The 19,517-nt window shown below is 41.8% G+C and overlaps 1 protein-coding gene across 1 annotated transcript in view; it reads left to right on the forward strand.

Moving 5' to 3' along the window:
- Positions 1-19,517, forward strand: part of LOC122816562 (E3 ubiquitin-protein ligase RNF216-like) — a gene marked incomplete in the record, with an annotated part of 2,262,287 nt that overhangs the window by 788,305 nt on the left and 1,454,465 nt on the right.

The raw sequence follows: 19,517 nt of genomic DNA on the forward strand, positions 1-19,517 counted from the left end.
TTCTGTATCGAGAAACTACTTTACTATTGTCTTCAAAATATTTTTCCTGACTGATCATTTTTCTCTTTTGCTTGCTGTATAGTGACTAACCATTTTCCACAAACTGTACTCCTCCAACTTTTAATACTTTGCCTGTTTGCCACAGTTTTGTTAAGATTAAATCTCTCTGCTGGTGAGTTTGTATCTTTACTAATACAGGTCTTTGCTACTTTCTTATGGCCAGACTTGGGAGCACTCACACTGCGCCCTTTTAGTTAATGGTTCCTGCTGTGGAATGCCAGTTGGTGTGTCTTTCGGCTTTTCCCGGTTAGGGGTCTCCATAGCAGAACTCTGGTCCGCTAATGATTGGCAGTAGATTTTTACGTGCCGAGTTGCCAGCCCTGACGCACAACCTTCAACGAAGGTACGCCCATTCACGCATGTCTCGGCACAGAAGACGCTTTAGCTGAAAATCGAACAGGACAACGTCTTACTGTGAGATGACAACGCTACCGCAGCACCACCACCGCAGTCCAGTTGCTTATTTGTGCATTCATAAAATTAATAAGTCTGTTCCTTCTAGTTTCTCTGGTATAGCAGAAAATCTCATTTTACCATTTTTTGACATGTCCCCTCTTGAACAGTCTCATACTGAGCTGGCCTTTTCTTCCTCTCAAATTTTTTTTTTTTTTTTTTTTTTTCCAATTTTATCAGGGCATCTGTGTATCTGTAAAAGCTTGTTCTGTTTTTGTTTCCAGCCTTTGGTTGTTTCAGTTGCTGTATTCTTTCAGTGTTTCATTAATTTTAATCAGCGCTGAGCACAATCAAAGCTGGTGCTTGAACTACTTTTTGCTGAATAACTCTTAAGATTCTTCTGTCAGTGGTTTCTGTTCACCTTTCCTAGCTAATTTTCTTGCCTAGCCAGTAACTGAATTTACTAAGAGAAAATAGTACCAGGACCTTGTCCTTCAGTGTGTTTTTTTTTTCACACACTTGAAGACCTGAAGGTAGCTATTAAAGGACCACTATGGGCAAATGATGAAGAAAACATATATTTTTTATCTTGCCATGATTTACTACACCTCCCAAAGCTGCCTTCAGCAAAATAAGTACTCATTCCAAATTTTATTTTGTTTTTACTCTTGTGTGCCCTCATGGGGGCAGACATCATGATTCCTTTGGAAAGCTAAATCTGTCTCATAATGCAGACTGTTAGAACAAATAACTCTACCATTTGTTGTCAGACTAGACTTCCATTCACTTAGAATGGAACACCTGAAAAAAAAATGCCAAGTTTGAGTGTCTGCAGCTCATGTGTCATTGACTGGTGTGCGCCGAGTTTTACAGATGTTGTTCCTACTAATGTACTATACATTCTCTGAAAGAAACTTGCAAAAGTGTTAACAAATTACTGAGATAAAAAAAAGACTTTTCACAAGGAGCAGTTTTGCAAGTTTCAGTTCCTGGCCAGGTTACTCCTTCCATCTCCCCTCATTCAGTGGGCTGCAGTCTCACATTTCCAGCTTTGCTAGGTTCAACTATTTAGTCAGCTTTGCATGACAACAGACATCAAAAAATAGCCTGGTGTGCCACAAAATATGTCCCCTTGTATGTCTCTTCACTTCTAAATAGCATTTCCCAGGAATAAAAAAAAGCAAACTCCTCAGTCCAGAGTTTAGGCCAGTCTATCCATTTTTTAAAATGTGCACAGTAAAACATTCAACTTGTAATGCATTTTGGCTGCTGACATTGTTATCTTTACATAGTTATTCTCTTGTAGTATAACCTGAACTTATGGTATTTAATGATAAATTTTACAACAGTTCTCAGTTTCTTAACAATGACCTCCCCAACCTCTGATGTGGCCCAGTACTTTCTTACTATTGCTTCATGTAGTTTGTCTTAGTTGTATACTTGTAGCGTGTTTCTCATCCTCTCAGCAACAGACTCCTGGAGAAGCAGATACTTGTACTGAAAGAGTACCAGCAGCTGTAGCAGTGATACAACACTCCAAAACAGTGCACTCAAACATAGTACTGACAAACACAAGGGAATGTATATGTCTGAATCAAGCAGTACTGACAAACACAAGGGAATGTATATGTCTGAATCAAGCAGTGATGAAATTGCTAGGGACTTCACTGAGCAAAATTTTACTCCTAATCTCTCCATTTCATAATGCATAACATTCACACCACACTTACAAAGGCACACCTCCACCTTCCACAAACACAGCTACCCACAACCACACAACTGCTACGGTTTCTCCCTACGGTTATTGCAAGCCAAGAGTAACACTTTTTAATAAGGATACCTACCAGACAAGTCTGCATAGCACACTTGCTCTACCTGCATCATTGCAACTTGGGTGTCCCCCCCCCCCCCCCAGCAACTGCAACATTGCCAGATAAAACCACTGCTTTCTCCCTACAGTTATTGGAAGCCTAGAATAACACTTTTTAATAAACATACCTACCAGACAAGTTTGCATAGCGCATCATCGCAGCTCGGGTTCCCCCACCCCTAGCAACTGCAACATTGCCATATTAAAACCATTGTTACGGTCGGGTTCCTCCCTACAGTTATTGCAAGTCAAGAATAACAGTTTTTAATAAGGATACCTACCAGCCAAGTCTGCATAGCACACTTTGTCTACCTGCATCATCGCAGCTCACTTTAATCGCTCCAACTTTATAAACGACCTAAAAATGTGCAACTGGACCCCCCCCCCCCTAAAAAAAACTACCTCTTGATGAAGCTGTACAATATTTCAGCACTACCTTCTTAAACACCCTTAACCATCATGCCCCTGCCAGAACAAGAATTAAAACTAAATATGCCCCCCTGGTTAACCCCAGACACAAAATCCCTCCTCAAAAAAAGAAACGAGGCCTGGACCAACTACCTCAACAGTAAATCCCAAGTGAACAAACAAATATATGGTGAACTACGTAACAAAAGCCAAAAAAAACTCACCAAAACAGACAAAACATCTTGCTACCAAAAGTTACAGGATAAGCGCAGGAACAACCCACAAAAATTCTGGGCAGCAATTAACTCTATTCTACAACCAGGTAAAACAACTACCCCAACCCCAAAAATAGATGATAACCAAGAAGAGATCCCCACACAGTTTAATAAATACTTTACAGAAACCATCCAGACCCTTGCAAACAACCAGCCCTATGACAACATCCCCACCCTTGCAAATCTACCCCACACCCCCAACTAACAATTGCCTCAAGTTCAGCTTCCACCCACAGAACCAACCAAATCCATTGAAAAGCTACTCTGCAAGCTCAAATCAACGTCTCTAGCTGCAGATAAATTACCCACTGAATACCTCCACCTGACTGCCGAAGCCATATCATATCCTGTCTCCATCCTAATTAACAGGTCCATCTCTGAGTGCATAGTACCCAAGCTATGGAAAATATCACATACCATCCCTCTACATAAAGGGGGAACCTCCCTGGAACTCGGTAACTACCGCTCTATAGCCATACTACCCTCTTTATCTAAAATTTTAGAGAGGGTAATACACAAGCAACTAATGAAATATCTCCTAGAAAATAATCTAAAAGCAACACAACAACATGGCTTTAGACCCTTCCATAGCACCTCCACCGCACAGAATTCACCAACATTGTCAATACTCGCAAGGAGTCCATTGTTTCTGTATCTGCCACCTTCCTTGACTTGTCCAAAGCATTCAATATGGTTAACCAGAATAAACTTCTTTCACTAGCAACTCTTAACCTTACCATCCCTGCCATCTCCTGGTTCAAAAACTACCTAGAGGGAAGGAAACAAGCTGTTATGTGGCAAAACCAACTCTCTCCTTCCCTGCCAGTCTCCCTAGGAGTACCCCAAGGCTCCATCCTGGGGCCACTTCTTTTTACCCTCCTCACCAATCGGCTCCCAATTCCTGAAGCCTCAATAGTACAATATGCAGATGATACCACCATAATATGCACAGCCAAATCAATGGACATCCTTCACTCCCTAACACAAGAATGCTTTTCCCTAGCAGAAACTTGGATTATAAACCAAAGGCTCATTCTGAACCCAAGTAAAACAAAGCTAGTACTCTTTAGCTCTCACAGAGCCACACCTCCCACGGATTATTTCTTCATCTCCTCCTTTAACAAGACCGCAATTACACCCACAAATCATACCAAACTACTAGGGGTTGAAGTAGATAATCACCTTAGATTTGACTTGCATATTTCTATAACCATAAAACAGTACATAAAAAACTTGGTCTACGGTACCGCAATAAAAAAATTCCTCACTGACCACTACAAAAAAAAATTGTAAGCCTGTTTCCTACTTTTCCTGCAATTAGTGTTCCAGATCCAAATTTGCTGTATCCAGGACTGTTTGTAAGCTTCTGAGCCCCCCAAGCCTTTCTGTGTTGGAGGGAAGCCTTCTAGCTTATCAGTGGGAGTTGTAAGCATTAGGTAACCTGTCTACCACATAAGGAGTGGTTCTGGCCCAGAATTTGTAATTATTGGCCGTTTGGGCGGTCTTCCATCTCTCTGTCAACTTTCTGATTTGAAGGCCTGCATTTGCACTTGTTTCTGTCCAGTAACTCCTGGGCCCATCTCAGTTGCTCACTCAAAAAAAAAAAAAAATGTATCTGCTTTTACTGTATTTGTATTTCCTCCTACTTTATTTTGCTTTTGCGTCATCTTAAAAGTACTCAACTGTATTTATTACTGCTTGGTGTAACTCATTCTAAGCCTTTTAGTTTAAGCACTTGGGCTTCAGACCAGTTGTTTTACATTAAGAAGGTTTGTGGTGTGCACTGTAGTGGCAGAACAGGTAGCTTACATCCTTCTAAGTTGGGAACTGCTGAGTGAGGGCTCAGTGTCTGTTATTCTAAAAGTGTATTAATTCTGGTTTAAGCACTTGGGCTTCAGGCCAGTTATTTTACATTGAGTGTTCGTTGTCTGCACTCTTGTGGGAGGAGAGGCTGGACTCTGACTCTGCCCTTCTGAGCTGGGAATTTCTGGTTAAAGGCTTATAGTGCCTGCATATTTGAACTGCTTCTTACTGAAATTGGTACACCTTGTTTGCTGTAGCATAGACTAGATCCAGGCCTGCTGAATCTAGCTTTGTTTGTATGCTTGTTGTTTGTTTGCTTGTTATTTCCCTGAAACGGTAATTCCACCTAAAACGCGGCTTTTCAGCACTTCTGTGGATCCCTAGTGATATCTGCATTGCTTACTGTAATTATTTCCTTGTTTCACTTGAAAGAAAGTTACTGTTTGTCATTTTTGCATTTAAGTTACCTGACACTTGCTCACTAAAGCAATTATATAAGTCAGCACTAAAAAATTAAAAAGCACTACACCCTCACAGACTCCCCTTGAGTACATTGTTCCCCATTGGCCCTTTTTTCAATTATAGAGGAATTCTCAGTACTATTCTAGCATGTCCAAAGGTCAGTTTTCAATCTCCTCTCCGGTGCAGCTGGTGAATCTGGAAATCTTGAGGCAATGTTACAACTGCCTCATGTACACAGACAGCCCTCTCCTCCTCCCAACAAATTCCAACACATGTGAGAGATGCAACCATATAGCCAAACTGGAGGCTAAGCTCTCTCAACCCAGTACTGGCATAACCAGTCCGGAGGAGAAGGAAACCACACTCACTACAATTCCAGTCTCACATAGACCTACCACGACAGCAAACCAAACACATAAACACACAAAAACATACTCGGAGGCTCTAAATAAAAATCTGCCTAAGCAGCAGAGACCTCCAAAGCAGACACCCAAGCAACCGCTACCCCAAAACAAAACACATGCAACACATAGCCAGTGTGCCGAACAGTCACAGCCCTTAAGGCTAAACAACTCACCTGATACACTTGTAATAGGTGACTATCGTCAGGCACACTGACGTCCTGCTCACCAGACTGAACAAGGAGAAGGTCACGGTGAGCTGCCTGTTGGGCACTAGGATCCGCCACATAACACAAGCACTCGGGTCACTCCAAGGCAAGTACAAATATGACTCGGTCATTGTCCATGCTGGTGTGAATGACCCAAGATGTACCTCCCTGGACTACATGAAAAGAGACATAGAGGAGCTCTCTGAGCATGTAGCCCAGGCCGGTATGACCCTGACCTTGAGTTGCATCTTACCCTCACCAAGAATGATGCCACAATATGAAGACAAGATGATCAATTTCAACAACTGGCTTAAGTATTGGTGTCATTCAAAGGGGATCCAATGCCTGTCAGCCTGGGATGACATGCTCGACAAGCCACTATGCTTTGCTAAGGATGGCTTGCACCGGTCACCCCTGGGCTTTCGGATATTGCAAAGGCTCTTGCTACCCCCATAGTGCCTTTTTTAGGCAAGGCTCGAAAGACAAACCCACCTCCATAGGTATCACAAGGGATAAGAAACTAAGAGTAATGCTACTCAACGCCAGAAGTCTAAACCTCAAGATGCACTCACTCGAAACTTTCCTTAGCATGGAGAACATAGATATCTGTGCAGTAACAGAAACCTGGTTCAAGGCTCCCGAGAGCATCCCAGCACTGCCAGGTTATACCTCATACCATGCTTTTCGGCCCCCAAAACTTGGACCGAGCCACAAAAGGAGGGGGAGTATCAATATTCGTCAAAGATACCCACACCTCCAGGTTGGTGGCACAGCATGAAGCACCAGAGACTATCCATGTGCAACTAACAGTGGGTAAAACTGCCTTCCAGTTTATAGCCTGCTACAGACCACCCTCCCAAACCCAGGAACCCCACTTGGCCTTCCTGAGAACACTGGAAAATATGAAGGTCTTTCCAAACACCATAATATTGGGCCACTTCAACTACCCAAACATAGACTGGGAGCATTACTCTAGCTCCAACACCCTAGCCCAAAGGTTCCTAGAATTTATAAACTCAAATGCTATGGAACAAATTGTTACCACTCCCACAAGAGGGGAAAACATACTTGACCTGATCATCACCAACATGGGGACTCTATGCTCCAGACCAGAAGTGTATCCTTCACTGGTAAGATCAGACCATAAACCAATCTCAGTGGATATTCACATCCCGACCCCACCCCCTGCCCAGAAAACCACAGTGAAAAACTTCTCTAAAGCAAATTTCACACTCCTCAAAACCGAGGTGGAATCCTTCAAAGCCCCCGGGCCTGTGGAAAATACAGCCCAGACCGCTGAATCCTTTATAAACGCATTCTATGAACACCTTCAGGAATGCATGAATCATGCAATCCCAAATAAAACCAAGACCCGATCCTCCAAAGGCAGACGTCCTGTCTGGTGGACCCCAGCCATAAACAAACTATACAATAGAAGGAGGAAGCTACTACATGATAGAGCAAAATCCCAAAAAGGGAAGATATCTCTGATCAGTATTAGCAAAAAGCTACGGGCACTCATAAAATCGTCTCAGGCCAGCTTCGAGAGAAAAATTGCACAGGACACTAAGGATAATCACAAGGCTTTCTTTAGTTATGTTAGGAATCTGGGTGGGAATTCCCAGATATGCTCAGAATTGGTCCAAAATGACAAAAAATACACCAAACCCACAGACATTGTCAACATCCTAGCTGACAGGTTCAGAGCAAACCCCCCCCCCCCCCACCACCACCAAAAGGGCAAATATCTATCCCAGCAGAGTGCTGCCCCCCTGACATCTCAGATGCTCCGGTAAGAGCCGCCCTCTCCAAAGCAAAAACACAGCATCAATGGGACCCGGACGGTGTCCCGGGCTGCATCCTACGTGAACTCCAAGAAGAGCTAAACCCAAACATAAAACTACTGTTCAATCTCAGCCTTACTACAGGATATGTACCCAAAGAGTGGCTTACAGCAACAGTGGTCCCTCTCCACAAAGGTGGTGCCTCAACGGATCCTGGAAACTATCGCCCCATAAGCCTGACTAGCTTGGTCTGCAAAGCTATGGAAAGGATCATCATGGACCTCATAAATAAAGATATTGGGGACCTACAGACACTGGATCCTACCCAGTTCGGCTTTAAGGGCAGATCCTGCCTCTTAAACCTGGAACAAGTCACCAAGGCCATTGACGAGGGGAAGGTGGTCCACACAGCCTATCTGGACCTCGCAAAAGTCTTTGATACAATACCCCACTCGGGCATTATAGATAAGCTCACCAGCTTAAATATAAACCCCTATGTCACTAGATGGGTTGCAAACTGGCTCAAGGACAGAACCCACATGGTTAGAATTGCTGGAGCCATGTCAGACTCCAAACAGTTACAAGTGGCGTCCCACAAGGCTCAGTCCTGGGACCTCTCTTGTTCGGTATATATTTCTCGGAGGTACAGGCCAACATGGAAGGACTGTGGCTGACCAAGTTCGCAGATGACTGCAAACTGGGCGCCATAATCGACTCTCCAGCCAACACAAGCATCCTCCAAAAGGGCCTCATAGAAACAGACAACTGGTGCCAGAGCCATGGCCTCAAGCTAAATGCCAAAAAGTATATAGTCATCCAAACAAAGTGCCCACAAATTACCACATAGGTGGTAATCCATTAAGTACAGAAGAAGTAATTAGGGACCTGGGGACCCAAGTTGATAGCAGTCTCTCATTTGACAACCACGTGGCCAAAGTGGTTAGAAAAACATTTTATATAGCCCACCTAATCATGAAGGGATTCACATCTAGATCAGGGGAGGTCATTGTGCCTCTTTACTCATCCCTCCTCAGGCCCATAATTGAGTACAATGCCCCTTTTGGGATGTACCTTACCAGACACCTGCAGCAACTGGAAAGACCCCAAAAGTACCTCACCAAGAGGATCAAAGGGCTCAAACAGATGCCATATGCTGCCCGGTTAAAGAAACTCCAGCTCTACTCAGTGGCATACCGCCTGCTCAGAGGCGATCTGTGCCTGACGTATAAAGCCATGTCCAACCCGGAATTAATGGATAAGCTGCACCTCGGAAAATCAAAATCCCATCGAGCTACGCGCTCGAGAGACTTGAACCTCAGCACTGAAATAAATAGGACATGCTGGAGGGACAGATTCATAACCCAGAGGCTCCCTTCACTCTGGAATGAAATCCCAGTCCAGGTTAGGCAGAGTTCCCTCATTGACTCTCTTCAAGAGGAATCTTGATGAGTGGATGGGAGATCGTAGGTTTTCCCTGGGTATCACTTCTGTGTCACTGTTGGACAGAGGCACAGTATACTAACCTCGAAAAAGGGCATAGCAAAATTAATTTAAAATGGGTGGCGAAAGCCAAACACACTCTGGCTAGGCTTATAAATGCCATGCCCTGGGGCAGATAGCCTAGTATGAACCTATGAACAATAGCGAAGACTCTCCTACTATCCACCCTACTTTATGCCTCCCCCCGTGCTTACAAATCTCTGCAAATCTGACCTAAACAAACCTGATAGTTGTTATAATAAGATAGCCAAATTCACTACAACCTCTCCCATCAGAACACATCACTGTGAATGCCTAAAAAAACTCAGTTGGTTAGAACTACCACTACTACTACTACAACTAAGTCAACTATCACTAGCCCACAAAATAATACATAACTCTGAAAACACCCCAGCCCTACAAAATCTTTTGCAACTGTGTACAACCACCTGGCCCTTGAGGTCTAGCACACAAAACCTCTTCAAAGTAACCAAATATAACAGTGAAGCTGGTAAGTCTGTCTACAGCCATTGTATAGCAAAAACCTGGAACTCCCTTTCTGCCCACATAACTGACAACAAATCCCCATCACAGTTCAAGAAACTTGTTAAAGCTCACTTTTTGAATAATCAACTGTGCTCCTGTATCCCCCCTGGCTAATGTCTCATTAGAACACTTCACCTAACTTAAGTAACTGCTAAGCCAACCAATCATAGTACTGTACCCACTTAGGACTGTACTGCTCATCCCATCTCTCCAGGAGTTAGGGAAAACTACGCCAGCGATGTTGTGCTTTCCATAAGCAACTAAAGCCAGGAGAAGACATATTGTAAATCAATTTGTTACCCTTCTCAACTAAAACCAGGCGAAGACGTATAGTAAATCAATTTGTTATCCTTTTCAATTATAGTGAGCATCATCTGCTCTCTCGGAGCCTTATTCTACGTCTCTCTACTTTTACTCTGATAGTAAATATCACAAGAATACTAAACTTAGGAATATCTTCTAAAATTTAATATTATATTGTAGAGCACGAATGTATCCTATCTGTTAGTTAATATGCATGTCAAAGTCTCTTCTATGGAAATTGTATGTCAAAAGTCTGTCCTTAAAACTATGTTTTGTAAAAAAAATTGTTCTCTTGAAGTTTTTCTCCCCAGGCCTCCACTGAAAATGGGCTTGTAATCCAGTTGGACTCTCCCGGTCAACAAATGTAAAATAAACTAAATAAACATACCAGTCAAATTTAAGGCTTTTCTCACCTCTCTGCAAAACACTGCTGTAATGGCTTTGGTAAACAAATCTCTCTGCAAAACATTGTTGTAATGGCTTTGGCAAACAAATTAAAATGATTGATGGGTGTTGGTTCAAGACTCCCATCCATATCTCTCAACAGTACAGATATTTGCAGAAAGTCCAGATTTTTTGTCTGTTTTTCATAAAATTGCACTTTTCTGTCAAATCACTGGCAAATCATTGAACACTGAAGTCAGAAAATTGACAGGCATTTGATTTTCAGACTTCATATCCTTAAGAAGCTTCACTCTAATGCAAAACCTGTTTATCAACTTTCTAAGTTTGTAAGTGCAATATTTATAAATTGTCCCAATTTTTGGGCCTTTGTCCCCTATTATTTATGGCCTTGTCCATATTTCTTGTTTTATGATGTTGAGAGGTTTGCTGCCATCCCTTCTTACTGGAGCCAGTCCATTGCACTTGCACAAGTGTCCTCCTCAGCAGGGCAGCACACAGGTATCAGTGCAGATTTGCTTTATAGTTCTTTTATATAACACACACACACACACACACACACACACACACACACACACACACTCTAAATCTTGTTGTCCATGTTATTTCTTTCTCTTGGTTTCGTTTCTCTTACTTCTAATGTTACTTTTTCTCCTGCCTCCCATATCTACCCTAATTATTACTTGTAACAAATACCTTTTCTCACTCTTTCTTCTCTTCCTCTCCTCCACTTTATCCACTATTTGAACTTTTCCACTCTGACATTGGCTTTGAGTAAATAATGAGCTGTCACCCTTATAATGTCAGCACATTTCAATGCTACATAATATTGTGTTTAGTCTAATAGGTTCATAGGTAGGTACTAGGCTATCATCCCAAGAGCCTAAGTAAGGCTAGCCAACAAAGTTCCTTGGCTTATGCCACCCAAGAAAGTTATTTTCCTGTGCCACTGTCGAGCAGAGACACAGAAGTGATTCCCGGGGCATATTTCTTATTTCCCATCCACTCAAAAGATTTTTCTTGAAGACTGCTAATGAGGAAATACTTGACATAGATGGGTAGCTTGTTCCAGAGTATGGGAAGTCTCTGGGACAGGAATCTATCCCTCCAGCATGTCCTGTTTATTGTGGCGACAAGGTTTAGGTCCCTAGAGCATGCATCTGGGAGGGACTGGGATTTCTTTAGGTGTAGCATGTCCAACAGCTCTGGGTTTGGCATAGCTTTATACGTTAGGCAGAAATCACTTCGGAATAGGCGATATGCTACAGAGTAAAGCTGGAGTTTTTTGAGATGGTCAATGTAGGGCATCTGTTTGAGGCCAGTAATCCTCTTTGCAAGGTACTTCTGTGGCCTTTCCAGCTGCTGCAGATGTCTTGTGAGGTATATATATATAATGGGTCTAATGAGTGTAGAGTATGACCTCTTTTTTTCCTGGATGAGAATCCTTTTGTGATGAGGTGTGCCACGTAGGACTTCCTGACTACTGTGGCGATCTGATTATTAAAGGAGACTACTGTCCACCTGGGTCCCAAGGTCTCATCACACATTCGGTGTTAAGTAGACTGCTGCCTATGTGGTAGTTCATGAGTACAGAGTTTTTACCAAAGGGGATGACAATTCACTTTTTGGCATTGAGCTTAAGGCCATGGCTCCGACACCAGGCATCTGTCTCAGTGAGGCCCTTCTGTAGGATGTCCACATCATTTGGGGACTTGACTATGGCTCCTAGTTTGTAGTCCTCTGCAAACCTCATTAGCCAGAGGCCTTCTGTGTTAGCCTGTAGTTCAGAGAAGTAGATACCAAACAGGAGAGGTCCCAGGACTGAACCTTGTGGTACTCCACTTGTCACTGGTTTGAAGTCAGATTTGGAGTCTGCAACTTTTACAGTGTGGGTTCTGTCTGTAAACCAGTTGGCAGCCCATCTTGTGACGTAGGGATTTATACCTAGTTTAGTGAGTTTAGCTATAATTCCAGAGTGGGAGATGGTGTCAAGAGCCTTTGCGAGGTCAAGATAGGCTGTGTGAACCACCTTGCCCTCATCTACCGCTTTGGTGACTGCCTCAAAAAAATCGATTAGGTTCAGGAGGCATGATCTACCTTTCACAAACCTGAACTGGGTGGGGTCAAGAGTTTGGAGGTTACCAATGTCTTTGTTTATGAGTTCCATGATGATATGTTCCATGGTCTTGCAGACCAGGCTCATCAGGCTAATAGGGCGGAGTGGGATAACTGTTGCTGTGCGCCATTCTGTGGGCACAAAGCCTGATGTGAGGCTATTATTGAACATGGTGCTTAGGTGGGGAGCCAGTTCGTTCTGAAGTTCGTGTAAAACACAGCCTGGAATGTTGCCCAGTCCCCTGGATGCTGTGTTTTTGGCTTTAGAGAGTGCAGCTTTTACCTGTGTAGTTGTGATTACAGGGACTCTGCATTCTTCCTGTATAGATATGGGCCCTTTAGAGGGTGAGAGGGGGTAAAATTAGCACTAAATCTGCCAAGATGTTGGCAATATCAGTTGGTTCTGTAATTTTCGTGCCGTTGTGCTGTAACTCAGAGCATATCTGGGTGTTGCCATTGAAGTTCTTGACAAAGCTATAGAATGCTTTGTGGTTGTCCTGAGAAACAGTGGTAATTTTGTTTTCGTGGCTAGCTTTGGAGGCTCTTATAAGGGATCTCAGCTTCTTACTGAAGCTGACCAGGGAGCTCCACCACTCATGGGAGTTTACTCTCTTTTGCAACAGTTTCTTCCTTCTGTTGTACAGTTTGTTTGTGGCAGGAGACCACCAGATTAGCTTTCTTTTTTTGGAGGATCAGTCATAACTGTATTGTCCATCTCCATGGGTATTGGAATTTATGAATTCCAGAAGGCGTTAAGCGAAGGAGTTGGTACATGAGTAGTTTTCCCAGTTAATGGTGGGATAGTTGAAATTGCCCATTATTAGGATGTTTGGTTGAACCCTAATATTTTCCAGTATATCAAGAAAAGAGGAGTGGGAATCCTGGGGCATGATGGGGGATCTGTAGCAAGCTTCAGTTTGGATTGTAGTTTTGCCCAGAGTTGGTTGCACTTGGATAACCTCGGATGCATTATGCTGAGCAACTAGCCTGGAGGTTTGGTTATCCTTTGAGTATGGACACACCTCCACCTTTGGTGTTCTGGTCCAGGTTACTTGGCCGAAAAATGTGGTATGAGTTATAGCCTGGTAGTGCAGGGGTGCTCTCTGTAGCCTTGAACCAGGTGTCCGTCACTGCACAGATATCGATGTTCTCCATTTTAAGGAATGCCTCGAGTGTGTGCATTTAGACTTCTAGCATTGAGTAGCATTATCCTCAGTTTTTGCTTGCCTGTTCCTGTTACGGTGGTGAATTTATCATTTGAACCTTGTCTAAAAAAGGCACAATAGGGGCGGCAAGAGCCTTGGCCAGTATCTGGAATCCCAGGGGCGACAGGTGCAGGCCATCTCTGGCAAAGCATTGCGGTCTGTCGACCATGTCGTCCCAGGCAGATAGATACTGGATCCCCTTAGAATGACACCAGAAACTTAGCCAATTGTTGAAGTCAATCATTATGTCCTTGTACTGCGGTATTATTTTGGGTGATGGCAGAATGCTACTCAGGGCTAGGGTCATACCTGCCTGGGCTACAAGATCGGAGAGCTCTTCCATGTCTCTCTTCATGTAGTCAAGGGAGGGTACATCTCAGATCATTCACACCAACATAGACAATGACAGAATCATATTTGTACTTGTTGTGGCGTGACCTGAGTGTGTGGGTTATGTGGCAGATCCTGGCACCCGACAGGTAGCTGACAGTAACCTTCTCCTTGTTTAGCCTGGTGAGTGGGACATCAGTGTGCCTGACTATATGTTTGCCCATAATATCTGAATAAGTGAGTGGGATTTTCATGACAGCATCAAGGAAACATGTTCCTTCCTTCTGTGTTTTTTTCTTAAGTTTTGGATTTTTCTTGGCATATTGATTGATTTTCTTAGTATATTTTATTTTTTATTTATTTTCCATTTGTTTACTAGGTTAGTCCAACTGGACACAAGGTGACCGTTTTCAGCGGAGGCTCAGGGAGAAAAGCTCCAGATACATAGTAAACAATTATAAAAAAATAAAAATAAATTATACAAACATAGCTATTTTGTACAAAGAGCATAGAAAATATAAAAGGAGTACAATCGTTTTTTTTACAATTAATGCAGCATACAGTGGTTAGAATATTGAGAAACAATTGAACAAGATATTATGCAACAAATATAGAATTGCTTGATATGATTTATTTTGCATTTATCTTGTTTTAATGATGGTATATGTGTATTATTGTATGTGTCATATGTGCACAAATATTTGTATTGATCTGTGTATTTACAGTATATTGACAAAGTACTAGGTCACATCAGAGCCTTGGGAGGTCAATGTTAAGAAACTGAGAACTGTTGTAAAGTTTGGCATTGAATTCCATAAGTTCAGATTATGGTGTAAGAGATTAACTATGTAAAGATAACCATGTCAGCAGTCATAATGCATTATAAACTGAATGTTTTACTGTGCACATTAAGAAATGGATATATTGGTCCAAACTCTAGACTGATGTGTGTGCGTTGTTTTTGTTTTGTTTTTTATTCATTCCTGGGGAAATCCTATTCAGAAGTGGAGAGACATAAGGGAACAGTTTTAGTGGCACACCAGGCTGTGATTTTTTTTTATGTCTATTGTCCTGCAAAGCTGACTAAATAGTTGAATCTACCCAAGCTGGAAATGTGAGACTGTAGCCCACTGAAGGAGGGGAGATAGGAGTCACTTGGCCAGGAATTGAAACTTGCAAAACTGCTCCTTGTGAAAAGTCTTTTTTTTTATTTCAGTAATTTGTTGACACTTATGCAAGTTTCTTTCAGAAAATGTGTAGTACATCAATAGGAACAACATTTGTGAAACTCCGCACATACCAGTCAATGACACATGAGCTGCAGACTCTCAAACTTGGCGTTTTTTTTCAGGTGGTCCATTCTAAGTGAATGGAAGTCTAGTCTGACAACTAATGGTAGGGCTGTTTGTTCTCACAGTCTGTGGATTGAGACAGATTTAGCTTTCCAAAAGGAATCGCAATGTCTGCCCCCGTGAGGGCAGACAAGAGTAAAAAAAAAAAAAAATTAGGAATGAGTACTTATTTTGCTGCAGGCAACTTTAGGAGATGCAGTAAATCATGGCAAGATAAAAAAAATATGTTTTTTTCATTGTTTGCCCGTAGTGGTCCTTTAATCACTGTGCAGCAATCTTGGAAAGTCAGAATCTGATTGTAATTGAGATTCTGATCATTGGTCAGATGAAATTACTACTTTTCAGATTTGTCTGATGTTGCTTTCTTCACTGTATTTTTATGTTTGCTTGTTGGCTCTATAATGTATTTCCTCGTTCTGATTAATAAAGCAGTCAAGCCTGGACTAGTTGTTCCTTCTTTGCAGGTTGCAAGTTTTTAAAAGTTGAGCTATATCTTGAGTGATATTTCGGCATTCATGTACCTTTAAAAAAGTAAAGAGCCTCTCGGGTATTTTGAATAAATAAGACAAGAATAAACTTTGTATGCATAATAGCAAGCCCTTTTTCGGTGGGGTGGTTAAGTGAAGGTACAAAGTTGTATACTCTGTTTGGCTTCCAGTTAACTGCTTTTACTAGATACTTACTGTGATGATGTGAGGTATTGCCATCTGTGCCAGGGAGTGTAGGGCAGTGCATGTGTAACATATGCCAGCATAGTTAGCTGGGGTTTTGTAAAGAATTTTGTGTTTGACTATCAGACTGATTTGTACACATGCTTGTGTTAAAAATGTGTCAACAGTGTTATAACTGATTAAATATATATGTTTAAACAAGAAGAATTCTGGGAAGGGAAGAGTGGAAGTGTTTGAAATTGTTCTATAGCTTTCAGATACTGCAACAGATGCTAGCAAAGCTTTGGGTGTATATTGCACCAGAGTCAGGTGATCAAATGTGATGTCATTCTGTAACCAGCACTGAGAGGATGAAACTCGCACATCAGGTTTTTTTTTTTTGAACCCGATAAAAGATCTATGACAGTTAGTTCAATTCATTTAAGTTTGAAGCTCCTCATCTTGCCTTGTGGAGGTAATCATCTCAGCATCTTGTCTTGCCTTGTATTACGTTAACTAGGGAACAATTATTTTTTAGACAGCCAGGAGATGCAGTGCGATTAGTTCAGTATTGTTTTTTTCTGCACATGTGTAAATCTATCCAGCTGTGTTATTTTCTATTTCCTATGATTGCGGTTGGAAGGGTGGCCTAATGGTTAAGGTGTTTGCCTTACAAACACAAGGGGCAAGGTTTGAGTCTCACTCACAATAAGGGATAATACTACTACACAATGGCTCGCAAGGGCAGTTAGCCTAGTAGTAACCTATGAACCTATGAAACTTTGGTGTTTGTTGTTGTTCTTAGAAAACATGAGGACGCTAAATATCTATTTTATTATTAAGTATTATTATAAATTTCAATGTGGCTGCTTTTAGAGAACACTTTTTTAACATTTTGAGAGTACTTGTGCTTATTTTAGTGATGCCATTGCTACTCTGGAAAGCCTTGCTGCTTTGTTTACACTAGTATTTATATTAGTGTTGAATTTACTTAGTGTAATTGGATAGCCTTTTAAGAGCCGTAGTGTGGCTGACTAGTGGCTGCGTGGTTACCGTATAGTCTGGGCAGAGGTGATCATAGCTAGTAAATCTGTGCCAGCCTTTCCCAAGAGTTTGTGTATATGAAAATCCAGTACCCAGGTATGGGTCTGTCAGCTACTTGGAACTGGGTTGGGACACAGTGCTCCAAAGTGAGTCTTATTTGGGATCTGGACAAAGTGTCGTAGGTCTGGAGTGGGTTCCCTGTGTGCTCTTGGGGGAAAATTGTGCTTTATGCAGAGAGCTGCATCTTAAAACCCTGTGTAAATCCATTCTTGCTTTTAGTGGCGCTCTCTCTCTCTCTCCGGTGTCCATGGTGAAGATTAAGGCTCCTTGATTACTGGCCCGGGGTAGAGAATCCGTCACACACTTGCATTGTAGAGTACCATCCAGAAAAAGGGCTTTGATAGAGTGCAAGGGAAATGTTTTCAATAAGTTTCTTTACACCAGCTTGCAGTCACAGAATTGCATAAACTGCAGTCACTTCCAGCTGGATTGTATAATGCAGCTTCTCAGTTTTATATTAATTTCAGGAAAAGCAACATTTTTGCAAAGGAAGCATTTTGAAGTACTTAGTAAGATTACACCACCAAATAAAATTAGGCTTCCTTGCACCAGTCATAATGTAAAGAAAACTTGCTTGGCTTATTTAATTCGAGTAGCATTTCAGTTGTATAATAGGACCAAATGTTGCTGTTCTCTTTTTGTTTCCAATTATTGCTTTCCTTTCATAAAAGATGCAGTTAAAATCTAAAATGCTGTTCAGAGTACCTTGCCTTAGCTGATGTACTGCAGCAGTTTGTGACCTCTTCAGATTGGACTTCTCAAGGCTAACCACTTGCACATCATTCAAAAGTGTTGTGAAAGGTCTTGTATCAGTAGGCTGCAACATGAAGGCTGAACTGTCAACAAATAAACTCCACTGTAGTGTAAAAAAATATATTTCAGTCTGAGAAGAACCAAGTGAGCGCACAACTTGCAGTCAGATGTGGGTACATTATGAATAATTAAGCTTTTTAATCAGCAAAGATTATTCAACCCCAGAACATCTGAAACCTTATGTCATTAGGTTAAGCAGCTACTTTTGCTTTATGTAGTTTGTATTGGTTGTGTACTTGTAGCACATTTCTCATCCATTCAACAACAGACTCATGGAGAAAGCTTCAAAGTCAGCTACTTTTGAAAATAGCAATACTACTGATTTAGTAAGCTGACAAAGTAAGACACTATGAATTGGCATTCATTTTTTAAGAAAAAAATGTAATTTGTTCATGAGAATCCAACACATTTTTCAGAAAGCATTATAGATTGTAGTATGTCGGAGCAAAAGTATAAGCCAAGGTTAGGGACACTAGTGGGGTATGCTGATAAGTGATCTGGCACTCCCATCTTCTCCACCAAATCAGGCATTTGAATGTACATACTTCATGATACACACACATTGAAAAAGTACCAGCAGTGGTAGCAATGACACCATACTCCAAACAGGAGACTCAAACAATTTTACTGTTTAATCTCTCCATTTCACAATGAATAATATTCACACCACACTTAGAGGCACACCTCCACTCCCTGCAAATGCAGTCACCCACACAGCATACCAGTTAACTTTGAGGCTTTTCCCTCCTGTCTGCAAAATACTGCTGTAATGGCTTTGGAAAACGAAAACGATTGATAGAAGTCTGCTCAGGACTCTCATCCCTACCTGTTAGTCAGTCCACTGCACTTAGATAAGTGTCACCCCCCCCTCCCCCCAGCAGGACAGTAAGCAGGTGTCAGTACGTATTTGCTCCATAGTTTATGTACACGCACACATTACATATTACACATGTTTGAACAATGGGGCTTGAGTCCCTCTTCCAAGACAGTGCTGTAATGGCTAAGAGGTGCAAAAACTATTGGCACATGTCAACTCGGGACACCCCACAAGCAAGTCCATTCCACTGACACAGTTATCCCCCAAATAAAGCTTCAAGCCAGTGTCAGTCCAGCTCCACAGTTCTTTTACTCCATGTATGCAATTATACACACACACAGAATGTCACATGACAGCGACGCAGTGGCCAGCTGTCTAGAAAACAGTGTTGTATGGCTACTGTGTCCAGATCAACTGCTGTTTTCCTGTTTTTACACACACACACATGTTAATGATTTGCCACTGAATAGTACAAGCTGCACTGTTGAGATGAAGGGACATACCAGAAATCATAATAAGTATTTGTGTTTGTTGTGAGAGCAATATTAGTCACTGACCATTTTAATTTTGCACCCCTGGTATATATGACTTGATTCTGTTAACTAACTTTGGCAACAATCTGAAATTAAGTGTTTTGATCTGTTTAATATTCTCCAATGGATTTATGCATTTGATTCTAGCTTTGAGGAGGAAGTGAGTAGTTGATGATTTGCGATGCAGAACTAGATGCATTACT

The sequence above is a fragment of the Protopterus annectens genome, chromosome 12.part0 (genome assembly GCF_019279795.1).
Source record: "Protopterus annectens isolate FY-2018-M chromosome 12.part0, PAN1.0, whole genome shotgun sequence".
Lineage (NCBI taxonomy): Eukaryota > Metazoa > Chordata > Ceratodontiformes > Protopteridae > Protopterus > Protopterus annectens.